This window comes from Hyperoodon ampullatus (genome assembly GCF_949752795.1).
Source record: "Hyperoodon ampullatus genome assembly, chromosome: 8".
Taxonomy (NCBI): domain Eukaryota; kingdom Metazoa; phylum Chordata; class Mammalia; order Artiodactyla; family Ziphiidae; genus Hyperoodon; species Hyperoodon ampullatus.
The window spans coordinates 11,522,677-11,537,581 of NC_136921.1; positions in this window are offsets into that span (position 1 = coordinate 11,522,677).

A 14,905-nucleotide genomic window follows, 5' to 3' on the forward strand; every position below is an offset into this window, starting at 1 on the left:
TCGTCGTTGCTGCTCAGCTGTCACCAAAGACCTTGAATTTCTGGGCTATTATGCAGAGCATGTAATATAGCAATGCTTAGTAGTGTCCCCAGTTTTAGTGGAAAATACCAGCTCTTAAGTGAGGCTCAAGTTTCAGCCTTATCTTAGTTTCAAACTCACTCTTCTAAATCTTCTACATTTTACATGATTCTAATCAACATTGTAGCCCAGAAAATGACCCTCATCTGCCCATAACACTTCATGCTAATGTGATTACATAACTCAATACAAAGCCTCAGAAGAAAAAAAAAAGAGGAAAAAAGTAGGAAGAATATCATTGTATGCTAGGGACTGGGTTTGCAGGAAGGGTATGACTATAAAGAAACACCACAAGGGAGTTTTGGGGGGATGATGAAGTTATTTTCTATCCTATTATGGGAATGGTTACACATCACTACACATGTGTTAAAATTCATAGAAATGTACATCAAAAGAAAAAAGTGAATTGTATTATATGATCATTTAAAAAGTAAAGTTTAAAGATATCAAAATCATAAAAAAGAACTGTCCACTATAAACAAATAGATTGAAAGTAAAAGATCAAAAAAGATATGCCATGCAAAGAATAAAAAAAAGAGAACTGGAGTTGCTATGCCTATGTCTAAAAAAATAAATTTTAAAAGAAAAGAAAGTTACTAGAGATAAATAGGGAGTTCCATAATGATAAAGGATCAATCTGTCAGAAGGATATAAAAATCATGACCATATATGCATCTAACAACAGCACCTCAAAATATGTAAAGCAAAAACTGACAGAATTGAAGGGAAGAATAAACAATTCAAAAATAAAGGTAGACATTTCAATACCATATTTTCAATAATGAATAGAAAAACTAGACAGAAGATGCACAAGAAAACAGAAGATTCAAACAACACTATAAACCAACTAAGCTTAACAGACATCAATAGAACACTCTACCCAACAACAATAGAAGAGGCATTCTTCCAAAATTCATATGGAACATTCTTCCAGATAAATCATATGCTAGGCCATAAAACAAGTCTTAATAAATTTCAAAGGATTGAAATCATACAAAATATGATTTCAAACCACAATGTAATTAGAATTCAGTAACTGAAGAAAATTTGAGAAATTCACAAATATGTGGATATTAAACATTACATGGCTAAATAACCAATGTGTCAAAGAAGTCATAAAGAAAGTAGAAAATGCTTTGAGATGAATGAAAATGAAAACACAACATACAAAAACTTATATGATGCAGCTGCTCAGAGAGAAACTTATAGCAAGCATACATGAAATAGAGAATAGCAAAAAATAGAGGAAATCAAAGTAACCAAAATTTGGTTCTTTGAAAAGATCAACAAAATTAACAAGGTTTAACTAGGCTAACCAAGAAAAGAAAAGGGAGGGGTGGAGTGAAGAGAAGACAAGTTGTTAAACTCAGGAATGAAAGAAGGAACGTCACTACCAACTTTAAGAAATAAAAAGGACTAAAAGGGAATATGATGAACAACTGTATGCCAACACATTAGATAAAATAGATGAAAGGGATAAATTACTAGAAAGACACAAATTATGAACCTGACTCAAGCAGACATAGAAAGTTTGGATATGTAACAAGTAAAGATATCAAATTAGTAACTAAAAACATTTCCACAAAGGAAAGTCCAGACGCAGATGGCTTCACTGGTTAATTCTACCAAATATTCAAAGAAAAATTAAAACCAATTCTTCACAAACTTTTCTAAAAAGTAGAAGAGGAGGAAACAATTTCTAACTATTCTATGAGGACAGTATTACACTGATATCAAAATAAGACAGAGACATCACAAGAAAAAAAACAAACTACAGACCAGTATCTCTTATGAATACAGACACAAAAATCCTCAGCAAAACACTAGTAATCTGTATCCAACAACATATAAAAAGGACATAAACTAGGAAAAGTAATACACAATATTAGCTGAACAAAAACAAAAACCATGTGAAAAGCATTTGACAAACATTTAACACCCTATCATAATAAACGCTCAGTGAACTAGGAATAGTAGAGAACGTCTTCAACCTGATAAAGGTCATCTATGAAAATCCCAGAGCTAATATCATACTTAATGTTGAAAGACTGAATGCTTTCCTTCTGAGATCAAGACCAAGACAGGGGTGTCCACTCTAACCACTACTATTCATATTGTACTGGAGGTTCTAGCCAGGATAATTAGTCAAGAAAAGGGGGAGGCACCCAGATTGGAAAAGAAGTAGTAACTATCTTAATTTGCAAATGAGGTAATCTTGTATGTAGAAAATCCTAAAGAATCTACTAAAAAACTATTAGAACTAATAAGTTCATCGAGGTTGCAAGATTCAAGATCAATATACAAAAAATATTAATTGTATTTCTATACAATATCAATAAACAACTTGAATATAGAATAAAAAAGCAATTACTTTTACAATAGCATAAAAGAATAAAATATCTAGGTATAAATTTAACAAAACAAGTGAAAAGTAACTTAAAACTACAAAACTTTATTAAAGAAATTAAAGAAGACTTCTAAGTAAATGGAAAGATGAGGGGTGGGATGAATTGGGAGATTGGGATTGACATATATACACTAATATGTGTAAAATAGATAACTGATAAGAACCTGCTGTATAAAATAAATAAATTAAATTAAATTAAAAAAAAAAACAAACATACACCTACGATATGACGCAGCCATTCTACTCCTAGGTATTCACCCAAAAAGAATGCATATGCCCCCACAAAAATTTTTCCACAAATGCTTATAGTGGTGTTTTTTCAAACCAAATAAGTGATTATAGTTGATTTACAATGTTGTATTAGCTTCAGGTATACAGCAAAGTGATTCAGTTATATGTATATGTGTATATATTTACATATTCTTTTTTCAGATTCTTTCCCATTATAGGTCATTACAAGATATTGAATAGAGTTCCCTGTGCCATGCAGTAGGTCCTTGTTGTTTATCTATTTTATATAGAGTAGTTTGTTGTTTATCTATTTTATATATAGTAGTTTGCTGTTTACCTATTTTATATATAGTAGTTTGTATCTGCTAATTCCAAACTCCTAATTTATCCCCCCCACCACCACATTCTTTCCTCTTTGGTAACCATGAGTTTGTTTCCTATGCCTGGGGGTCTATTTCTGTTTTGTAAATAGGTTCATTTGTATCATTTTTTTGGATTCCACATATAAGTGATATCAAATGAAAAAAAAATTTTTTAATTTAAATAAATATATAAACGGAAAGACATCCCATGTCATGGATTGGAAGATATCCTTGTTAAGATGGCACTACTCCCTAAATTGATCTACATATTCAATACAAGTCTTATCAAAATCCCAGCTGAGTTCTTTTCAGAAATGGAAAAGAAGATACTCCAATTCATATAGTATTACAAGGGATCCCAAATAGCCTCCTGATGACAAAACGTACTATAAATCTACACTAACCAAGACATGTGATAAGTGTAGACACATAGATCAAGGGAATAGAATTGAGAGTCCAGACATAAACCTTCATATCTATGGTCAACTGATTGTTTATTATGGTGCCAAGATCATTCAATGGAGGAGAGAATAGTCTTTTCAGCAAATGATGCTGGGACAACTGGATATCCATACACAAAAGAATGATGTTAATCATATTAATGATTAAGTCAAAATGGATCATAGACTTAAACATAAGAGCTAAAACTCTGAACCTCTTAGAAGAAAACATAGAAGTAAATCTTCATGACCTTGGGTTGGGCAATGATTTTTCGAATATAAGAACAAAAGCTCAAGCAACAAAATAAAAAACCAACTGGACCATATCAAAACTATAAACTTTTGCACTTCAAATGATACTATACAAATGTGAAAAACAACTCACAGAAAGATCGGAAATATTTGTAAATTATATATGATAAAGGACTTATGCTTGTATCCAGAATAAATGAAGAATTCCTGCAACTAAATAATGTAAAGATAAATAACCTAATTTAAAAATGGACAAAATACCCAAATAAACATTTCTCCTATGATATATAAGTGGTCAAAAAGCACATGAAAAGATATTTAACATCATTAGTCATTAGATAAATGTAAATCAAAACCACAATGACATACCACTTCACATCTACAAGGATGGCTATCATAAAAAAGATGGATGAGTGTTGGCAATTGTGGAGAAATTGGAATACTCATACATTACTGATGGGAATGAAACATGGTGCAGTCGCTTTCAAAAACAGTTTGACAGTTCCTCAAATGGTTAATCATAGCATTGCCATATGATCCAGCAATTCCACTCCTAGTACACTCAAGATAAATAATATATCTCCACTATATGAATGTTCATGGCAGCATTATTCATAATAGCCCAAAAGTGGAAATAATCCAAATGCCATCAACTGATGAACAGATACATAAAATGTGGTGAATGTATACAATGGCATATTCTTTGGCAATAAAAATGAAAAGAGTACCGGTGGATGCTACAGCATGGATGAACCTTGCAAACATTATAAATAAGGGGGAAAAAAAAAACAAGCACAAAAGGCCCCATATTGTAAGATTCCATTTATATAAAATGTTCAAAACCAGCAAACCTACAGATACAGGAAGTAGAATAGTGATAGTTGAGGGCTAGATTGGGGTATTAGGGGAAAGGCAGGGGAAGGGAGAATGACTGCTAATGGGTATGAGATTTCTTCCTTATTTTTTTTTAATCTAGAAATAGATAGTGATGACAGTTTGTACTACCCTATGAATATACTAAAACACATTGAATTGTGCACTTTAAAAGGGTGAATTTTATGATATGTGAATTACATCGCAATAAAGCTCATAACGACAACAAAAATTCTCCACCCACCTATATATAACACTCACCCCACACCTCTTTGTTTCTTTTGCTAGATGTGTCATTTCATATCTGTCACTTAGAAACTTTTTAAAATATGACCTTCAACTGATTTTTTTATTCAGTCAATGAACATGCTAATGAGAAGGTTAACATAAGAAAATTATTTCAAACCTAATTTATTAGAAGGCTATTAGCACACTGGAATTTAGCTTCTAGCCATTCTTTTCAAATATCTCAGACATTCCTGATGAGTCCTAATTCCCTCATGTAGTAGAATCTCAGCAACTTGCTCTTGTTTTTTTTCCAGAAAAAACATTTGACAAGTGTTTTATGTGGAAGGTACTTAGTGGTACATACAGATGGCTAGAACGTGATGACTCCATTCAAGGCAACTTATAATAACAAAATTAAAATGAACAAATAACTATAAAACCAAGCAGTATGGTTAAGTGCCATATTCATATTATATGAAATATTTTCATAGAAATTAACAAAAGTGGTCATTTAAAAATTACTTAACTCCCCTTCCATTTCTATGATGGATGAACACAAGACATGCCATGCTGACTTAAAAGAGTGACCATCTAAAACTTTTCTCTTTCTGATAGGGATTCCATGAAAAGTTTTTGGAAGGTGGTAGAAGTTCCTTTTAAAATAGCACTTACTGGGAACTAAGATCCCACAGGCTGTGCAGTATGGCCAAAGCAAACAAACAAACAACAAATAGCATTTATTGAGCACCTACTAGGTACCAGATATTTTAATAAAGAATGTGACATTTGACTTCTCACAGGGCTGTATGTAATGCAGAAGACAAAGAACTAGACAGGCCTTAACTTTCTGGCTTCCACACCAGTGGGTCTTGACTATAGCTGAGCTTCAAGGAACAAACATGGCTCTTACCATGGTTTTTGAAGAGTACCAAATTATAGAATTTCTAAGATAGAGAAATGTGGAGACCATCTAGTTCAATACCTTAATTTTGAAGATGAGTACACAGAAGCAAGAGAGATGTTTGACTTTGCCAGCATTGAACCATGAGGACCAGATCTAGAAATCAGATCCTCCTCCCCAGGTCAGAGATTGTTTCCCATTTCCTCCTCAAGGTTTTATTATCTTATTATTTAATAGGTGGAATTATATATCATCAGCCTACACTGTTGTTTTCTTTAGATAGTAACATGAGTTGTAATTTCCATACTCACACTCGTAACAAGCAGACTCAGACTGTACCAAAGTTTCCTGTACACGGCCATAAAACCTCATCTTCCCTGAAGCCAGCAAGGTAAGGTTATCAGACAGTTTGAAGACAGTGTAATGAGGTTGATGAATGGAGAAGAACTGCATTTGATGTGCCAGCATCCAAGCCCATGGTGGGCTCATCCAGACACAGGACAAGTTGATCCAAAATCACCTCCATTCTGAAGCTGGTCTTCTTTCTCTCTCCTCCAGACACACCTCAAATTAGCTGGTTTCCCACCTTGGAGTCCACCACTTTGCTTATTATATTCAGGTCTTGAATTAACAAAAGTTAATGTGCTTGTTTTTTGATTAACTGCTCATACTTGCCAAATGGCTGCTGAAAATTCCAAGTTTTCCCTTTTTGTCAAATTTCCCATCTTGCTATCATCTTGGGCTACATAACCTGTGGTACTTTTGAAGTTGGAAGGTTGAGGGTTTCCTCCTTTGCAGCCAATATGCCTGACAATGAGGATTTGCCTCCCCTCAAGAGTCCAAAAATCACATTAAGATCAGGTTTCATCACCCACTGACAACCTTCAATATCTCCTTCTCCTCGGTTTTGACCAATTAGGAAGTCATTCTTCCCCTTATCTTGCTAGCAAATATTATAAAAACTTAACACAGATCAAACAGATAACATCCCAAAACCCATGGAGGGCACAGCAGGTGGACTACTGGTGCTTCTTTTTGACATTGGGAAAACAGAAACGTTCTTTGCAGACACCTACAAAAAATTTTCTCTACTGTACCACCATGAGATGGAATAAATCTTTCCCACAGAATTTTTTTAATATATATGTATTTTATTTCTTTTATTTTTAATTTTTTTTTTGGCTGCATCGGGTCTTCGCTGCAGAGCACGGTCTTCTCTCTAGTTGTGACATGCAGGGTCCAGGATGCGTGAGCTCTGTAGTTTGCGGTATGCGGGCTCTCTCGTTGTGGCTCACAAGCTCAGTAGTTGTGGCACATGGGCTTAGTTGCCCCGCAGCATGTGGGATCTTAGCTCCTCAGCCAGGGATCCAACGTGCGACCCCTACATTGGAAAGCGGAGTCTTTATCACTGGACCACCAGGGAAGTGTCCCCCACCTAATTCTAAGTGAAATTCTGATTTACGAAAATGCGAGGGCCATTTCTTTCCTGCTGTGGAAAATCATCTCTGCTTGATCTTGAATTTTAAAACATACACATGCCCTGCATGCACGCACACCAACACACACACACATGCATACAGATACACAAAAGGAAAAGTATGGGGGGAAGGGCAAAGGATGTGAATTATTATCCCTCAAAGGGAAGATCCAGAGAGGATGCCTCATTTACATGGACCCTACTATTCACTGAAGAAGAAGGAGAGAAATTCATCCATTCAACAAAAATTTCTATGCACCTAATTTGTTCATGGCACAGAGGACAGTGTGGTAAACAAAACAAAGTCTCTACCCACATGCATTTTGCATGGAAGTAGATAAGACAGACAAGAAACAAATAAATTAACAGATAAATAATTTAATATTAGATAATGTAAGTGTTCTAAAGAAAAATAAAGTGGGATAATGGAAAAGCCTGTCCATGAGTGCCATTTTAGGTAAGGAGATCAGGAAAGCATCTCTGGGGGAGATACTGAGCAAGGACCTGAATGAATAAAGGAGTGAGCTTTGCAGATGTCTAGAGGAAGAGCATCCAAAGTGAAGGGAACAGCAAGTGCAACATCCCTGAGACAAGAAAGTGCTTGGGATGCTTTAGGGACAGTGAGGCCAGTGTGCTGGAGGATATGGAGTGAGGGTCAGAGTGGTAGGGAATGAGGACAAAGAGGTAGCCAGGAGGAAGATTAAGGAAGGCTTGTTGGCCTTGCTGAGGAGTTTGCCTTTTGTTCTAAATGGAATGGGATACCATAGGGTAGATTTGTGTAGGAAAACAATGTGCCCTGATTTAAGATTTGAAAAGGCTCCTTGGCTGCTGTGAAGAAAACAGAATAGAAGCAAGGAGGGCAGTCAGGAAGCTTGTTTATACTAGGGTGGACCTGGTGGAGATTGTCAGAAGCAGTTGAATCAGGAAAATGTTCTAAAGGTAAAAGGAACAGTAATTGTATATGAACTGGATAGTGAATGTGAAAGAGAAAGAAAAGGTAGAAATGACTCCAAGTGTTCTGTCTTGAATAACTAAGGAAATGGTAGTGCAATTTAATCAGATGGGGAGTAGTGAGGGAGGAGTGCATTATTGGGGGAAGAATAGAATCCAGAGTTCTGTCCTGTCTGTAACGCCTAATGGACATCCAAATGGAGAAGTCTCTTCCCCCACATATGACAATCTAGGCTTGATTCTGTTTATTGTAGCTCAGGCATAGCTGAAACCAAACCTAATTTTGAGGACCCAATAATTGGTTAGAACCAATATAAAATCAAGAATTGAGGGCTTCCCTGGTGGTGCAGTGGTTGGGAGTCCGCCTGCCGATGCAGGGGACACGGGTTCGTGCCCCGATCTGGGAAGATCCCACATGCCACGGAGCAGCTAGGCCCGTGAGCCATGGCCGCTGAGCCTGCCCGTCCGGAGCCTGTGCTCCATAACGGGAGAGGCCACAACAGTGAGAGGCCCGCGTACCGCAAAAAAAAAAAAAAGATTTGGTCAGAACCCAACATAAAGTTCCTTAGAGACCATTTAGTCAGTTTTTAACAATAGATTGTATTTAATTCAGCAAAATTTCAAACAAAAAAAAAAAAAATCAGACTTTCAATATGGCCAGAGGGATTGGTTGTTTCACCGTATTTTTCCCGTTAACATGTGTAACAGAATCTTCACTCTTTGTGCTACACAGTGTGTTACCTGTTACGTGTCTAAGAAAAATTTTTAAAGCAATGATGGACATTTGAGGGGGAAATGTTTTATGTAATTCAAAACTATATTTCGAAATCCCAGTTTTTCCAGAATGTAAGTCATTGCTTAATTCCTTTCCCATGTCACAAAGGAAAGATGACATTTCTACAAGAAATAGAAGCCACAAAAACTCACACAGGAGAAGATATGCTACTGTCTGGGGGAAAAGTGCTTTGGATACATATACAAAACTTCTCCTATACACGTGAAAGTAAGCCACGTTATTTTAAAAACTTTTAAATACTTTTCTTTCTTTCATATTAACTTTCAGATTCAATGTTCTTGTGATCAAAAAGTTTGTCATTAGACATAGGAAACAAATTATTTACCAAAGGGGAAAGGTGTGGGAGAGAGAAATTAGGAATATGGGATTAACAGATATACACCACTGTATATAAAATAGATAAACAACAAGGATTTACTGTATAGCACAGGGAACTATATTCAGTATCTTGTAATAACCTATAATGGAAATGAATCTGAATCTGATATATATACATATAGTACACTAATTGACATTGTACACTAATTAACACATTGTACTCCAAAAATAGTCTTAATTTTCTGTATTTGCAACATTTATTTTAATTTAAATTTCATCATGCTAAAATTAGGTTTCACTTCTTTCTTTAGTCATTCTGAAGCATTGATCATATTTTCATTAAAGGGTCTTCACTGATGAAATGCTATGCTTCTTGGTTTAATAGAGGTTCCTTACAACAACATTCAGTGGAAAATGCAATAAATACTATTCAACAGTGTTATGATTGATTTTAGTAGGATAACTTCCTGATGTGAAAAACAGAAGCTAACCTTTTGTGAATTGTTATGCTGAGAAGGATTTTGAGGCTGAGTGCAGGACATTGAAAAAAGAGTTTCATTGTGTATTAGGAATGGCTGCTGTCAGGCGGGGGCAGTGATGACATGAGGGCAGCATATTTATGGACCCTGGAGTAATATCTGCTCCTGAATTGTTTTAATGGTTTAAAAGAAATTATTGAATACTTATTCTTTTTCTTGCAAAAATATTATCAAAAGTGTCTATGTCAAGCTGAATACATAAGTCTTCTAGTACCTTTTCTTCTCTTAAAGGATGAAGAAAGTCTATGAGACATAATACAGAAAGAATAGTTTTAAAGATATTTCTGCACTTAAAAATATTATAATAATGTATACTCTGTTGAAAGAAAAAATATATAAATAAATCAAAAGAGAATCAAAACTTAATCATACACTTACCATCTAGAGGATTACAGTGGGAAAAAAATTTTGTGTAAACTTCTAGATTTACTTCAATCCACATACTTAATACAAAATGAATCAGAATGCACATATTTTCAAAAACCTATCTTTTTCATTTACGAATACAGATAAATCAACCATTCATATCAAAAAATGTACTCTCTATGCCATCGCTTTAAATTGTTGTTCAGTTTTCCATTACATGATTATCCCTGATTTAATTCCCTAGGTGGTTTCTAATTTTTCAGTTTTTATAAACAGTACTATGGAGAACACTCTATGAATGAATCTTTGTACATATTCTTAATTACTTTCTTAAAATAAGTCCAAATAATGCAATTTTAAGGTCAAGAAATGTGTACACACTTAATAGTTTTGAGATTGCAAAGCTACCTATTAGAAATCTCTAATTTGTTGGACCCAGTTCCCTGTACATTTCACAACATCCAGAAATAGGTGCATTTACTTAGGGCTTTTCATTAAATAAGAGTCTAAAATGTGGCAAAAGCCAGAACACTATCAACTACCGTGACATGTCCTAGCCTCTATCTCATTAACTGTTGGGGACTTTTTATTTTTTCTGGCACAAAGAAAACATGCCCTGTGAAATGTACATGCCACACCCTGAACTCTTAAAGTAAATATTTTGCCAGGGAAATCGAAGAACCGGAAGAAGAGAACCAATGGAGGGGAAGAGGGCAGTTCCTATCACTCCCGTACTTTCCAAAGGAGCCTCTGGGTACTGAGAATATTTATTTAACAGATCAAAGGTTTTAAATACATAACTGAGTTATTGCTCTGATGATGAAATCTTGGTAGCTCCCTATCGTAAATTTGAAAATTCCCCTGCATGCTTCTCAAAGCTGACATGAAGGAGCTAGCTATAATAACCTGACTAGGCAGAGAATAATTTGCTAAGGAATGCTGCTAGATCAAGTCACAGATAGGGAGTGAGGCCACAAGTTCTTTCAGAGCGGGTAGTTTCACATTTGAGCCACCAATTTTCATCTGGTCTTGATGAATGGTATCAGCTAAAAGGCCAGCATGTGACATGTTCCGAGTTCTAATATGTGATGTTTAAATATTCCAACATCATGTAAGTTTGCTATATTCCTGTAGAGAATCATTTGGCTGTCCATTTGTTATATGTTCTGGAGTTTTTCTAGGAAAGACTGAACCTAATTTTTGATTTAAGGCAATCTGTATCTACTAAGTATATAATCAGAAACCTTTGCAAAAATTACACACTACTGTTCATTGCAGCACTATGTAGAATAGAAAAGAAAATGAAAATATCCAAACAGTTAATAATAAAGTAATGATTAAAATAATTGTAGGATATCCAAAGGATTGACTAATATGTTGCCATTTAAATAATTTTGAATAATTTTATGTAAGGGGAAAATCCTAATGATACAATGATAATGAGAGTAGTAGGATACATTTTAAATAGCCTGTTAACACATTTTGGGAAATTGTGTATATTTATATCCATGCTTTTAAAAATAAACAGATTGGAAGGAAATTCCAAAATGGAAACAGAAATGATCTTCAGTAGTTCTCCCCCCTTATTTTCATATTTTTTCTATTTTATCAATATTTTACAGTAAACAAATATTTTTATAATCAGAAAAAAATAAACTATTTCTAAAACCACATATAACAAGAACACCATTTCATAGTATATGCAGTAATTAACTTAGAAATACGATTTTAAAGGGCTATTTTCACAGTTTTAATATTTTCTAGTAAAAAATTATTACTGGAAGAGAAAGAGTGATCTTACTTCTTGGAATACCTCATACAGGCTTTCATGAAAATATTACAGTAAGTCTTACAAAATTTTTACTGTCCACCCCAGCCTCATGGATAATCCTAGAGGCAACATACTATGCCAGGAGAATATCAATAATATATGTTGTGTTGGAATTTGCAAGATAAAATAGGTGAAAGCTAACTGGAAATAGTTTACAGGGGCTAGTAGGTTTTTCAAAATTTAGTAGTGAAGTTGCTGTATTAGGTTAGGAAAAAGTGTCCATAAAACAGTTTCAGAAATTGGTTACTTTGCTGGTTAGGGCTAAAGAATAACTAATTAACCACACCAGTAACTTGCTGTGTGATTGGGCAGGCCATTATGTTCTCTGGGTCCTTGCATCTCCATCAGAAAATGAGTGCTGTGCAAATACCTGCTCTCTGAATTCTCTTTTGGAAGGAATATACTAGTCAGTGATACAAGAGAATTCTTTTATAGATCTTATTAATTAGTAGCTTCATTTCCACTAAATAAGAAGAAATGGCTATAAACTCTTGTAGTATTATACAATTGTTTTTTGTGGTGAAGACATTTAAGATTTCTCTCTTAGCCACTTTGAAGTATACAATGCAGTATTATTGACTACCATCACAATGTTGTGCATTACATCTCCAGAACTTATTCATCTTCTATCTACAAGTTTGTACTCACTTCCCAACATCTCCCCAACCAGCATCCCTTTTAACCACCATTCTATTCTGTTTCTACCAGTTCTGTATAGCCTTATGATGTAACTAGATTATAATAAGCCTTTTAACCAGTAGGCTTATAAATGCTTCCTTGTGTTTCACCATGGTCTGACCCTAAGCAAGCATCCATTCTGAATCTTGTTATTTTTCTTGATTGTCTTACATCACAGCATTATCCTTCCTGTCACAGTACATTAGGCAAATCCTAAGAAAACTTGTCACTTCTAAGTACATCCATTACATTTTATGGCACATTCCTTCAGTGTTCACCGGTTCCCATTGGGAGTGAACCCAATGATGGAATAAGATACATAATTGGAATGTACCACCATGCCCTCCAGCTCAAGCCAGGAGCTACCAATCTGCTTGGGGTTTATATGTGAGTTCAAGAAGATTAAATGAATAATTGCCTTGGTTCAAAAGATGTTTCAATAGCTACTGGGTGGAGTCCTATGGTAGCTAGCCAGGAAATGACACCAGTAAGGTCAAATCTTTGGACTCATTACTGAATGGGCTTCTTGATTTGCCTCCTACAGACCTTAACCCCAGTCCATCTTCTGTAAGGGGGCTTGTGAGTTGTGGTAGATGAGTTGGTACAAACTGTGGTCTGTATCAGAATAACAATCAGTACAGCATCTCTAGAACAAGTCCAAAAACTTTTATGATGGTCAACCAAAGGGATATACCCTTCATGTTGATTGAATTTAACCCTTCTGAAATATTTCCACCCTTCCTAAGGACTACTACATTCCTTTTGTGGAAAAGCACAAGTGAAAACTGTCAGACGCTTTCAAACATCTTTCTCATACAGACTAAATTTTCTAGGAAAGATCTTTCTCCCAGAGATAAGTCAAGTGGAGCTGATGATTTTTGCCCGAGCTGAAGGATGAGCAAAACCATTGGGGGAATAAAAAGTTAAGAAAAACTATAAGATTTTAAGAAATTATTTATCTCACACCACGAAAGCCACTGGAGACTTCATCCTAAAACTATGTGCTACTAATTGATAGAGACACATAATCATTTTAGAAAGACAATTATAAAAACAGGAACTTAAAACTTCATGGACCCTGGGTAGCATATGAAGCATCTCCATGTGGGTCTCTCTCATTCATTTCTCTTATCTCAATTTATCTTATTATAATATAGCTTCATTTTTCTTTCAAAATTTTCTCTCTCCATCTTCCTTTTCCTTTTCTTCCTTTCTTGTCCTTCCCATTCTTATTCTTTTTAATATATAAAATATAAGATATATTTTGTCCTGCCTTTCTACTTCTTTTTTTTTTCTTCTCACCTTTTGTACCAAATAATGGTATTCAAGTATAATATGCTTAACCAACTCTAGAAAATATGTTGGCCCTTTTACTTATTGACTAAACACATATGTATTTACTTTCTTCCTCTGCCCCCAAGAGAAAATACATTAGTTGAGTCTTCCCCAGTTGAGTCTTTGGGGAGTTTAGAATAAGGTGGTAGCATGGAGACATAATTTTATAAATTATAATTATAAATGAGAAAGCTTTGATTTTAGAGTGAGAACAGCTAAGGAAATAATTCAGACATAATGTTCTTCATCCCTCCAACTCCAAGGAATTCTGACCCTTGTTGAATGTCACAATAAATAACATAAGTAAGGAATGTAAGGATTATTTGGAGCATCTGGAAAACTAAATCTAATGAGAGCTTTCATTGAAGGAAGAGCAGAGGAAAAGAGGGCACTGAATGCTCTGCTTCCTGTAATTTATAACAATAAAATACACTGGAAAAACCTCATCTTTCAGGAATTCCAATCATGCCAGATACATAAATAAGAAATCAGCACTGAATAGTAAATGTGACCAAATTACTCTATAGAATGTGAAAGAAGAACAGTTTTAGGGAAGCACGTAAATAGCCACGAGTATTTGTTGGACATCTGTCATGTGGTCAGGTTGGCTGGAGGAAAGAGCTTGGGCCAGAAGTCAGAAGGACTAAGTCCTGGTGGCACCTGGGTCACAAACTAGCCATGTGGCCCTGACCAAACCACTAAGTTTTAGCCTCAGTTTCTGCATCTAGAAAGTGGAATAAATACGTATCCAAGTATCATTGAGAGGATGGATAAGGCAATCTAGGTGAAAGCACTTTTTACAATGTAAGGTATAAACCAAATGCAAACGATTATTGGTTGAT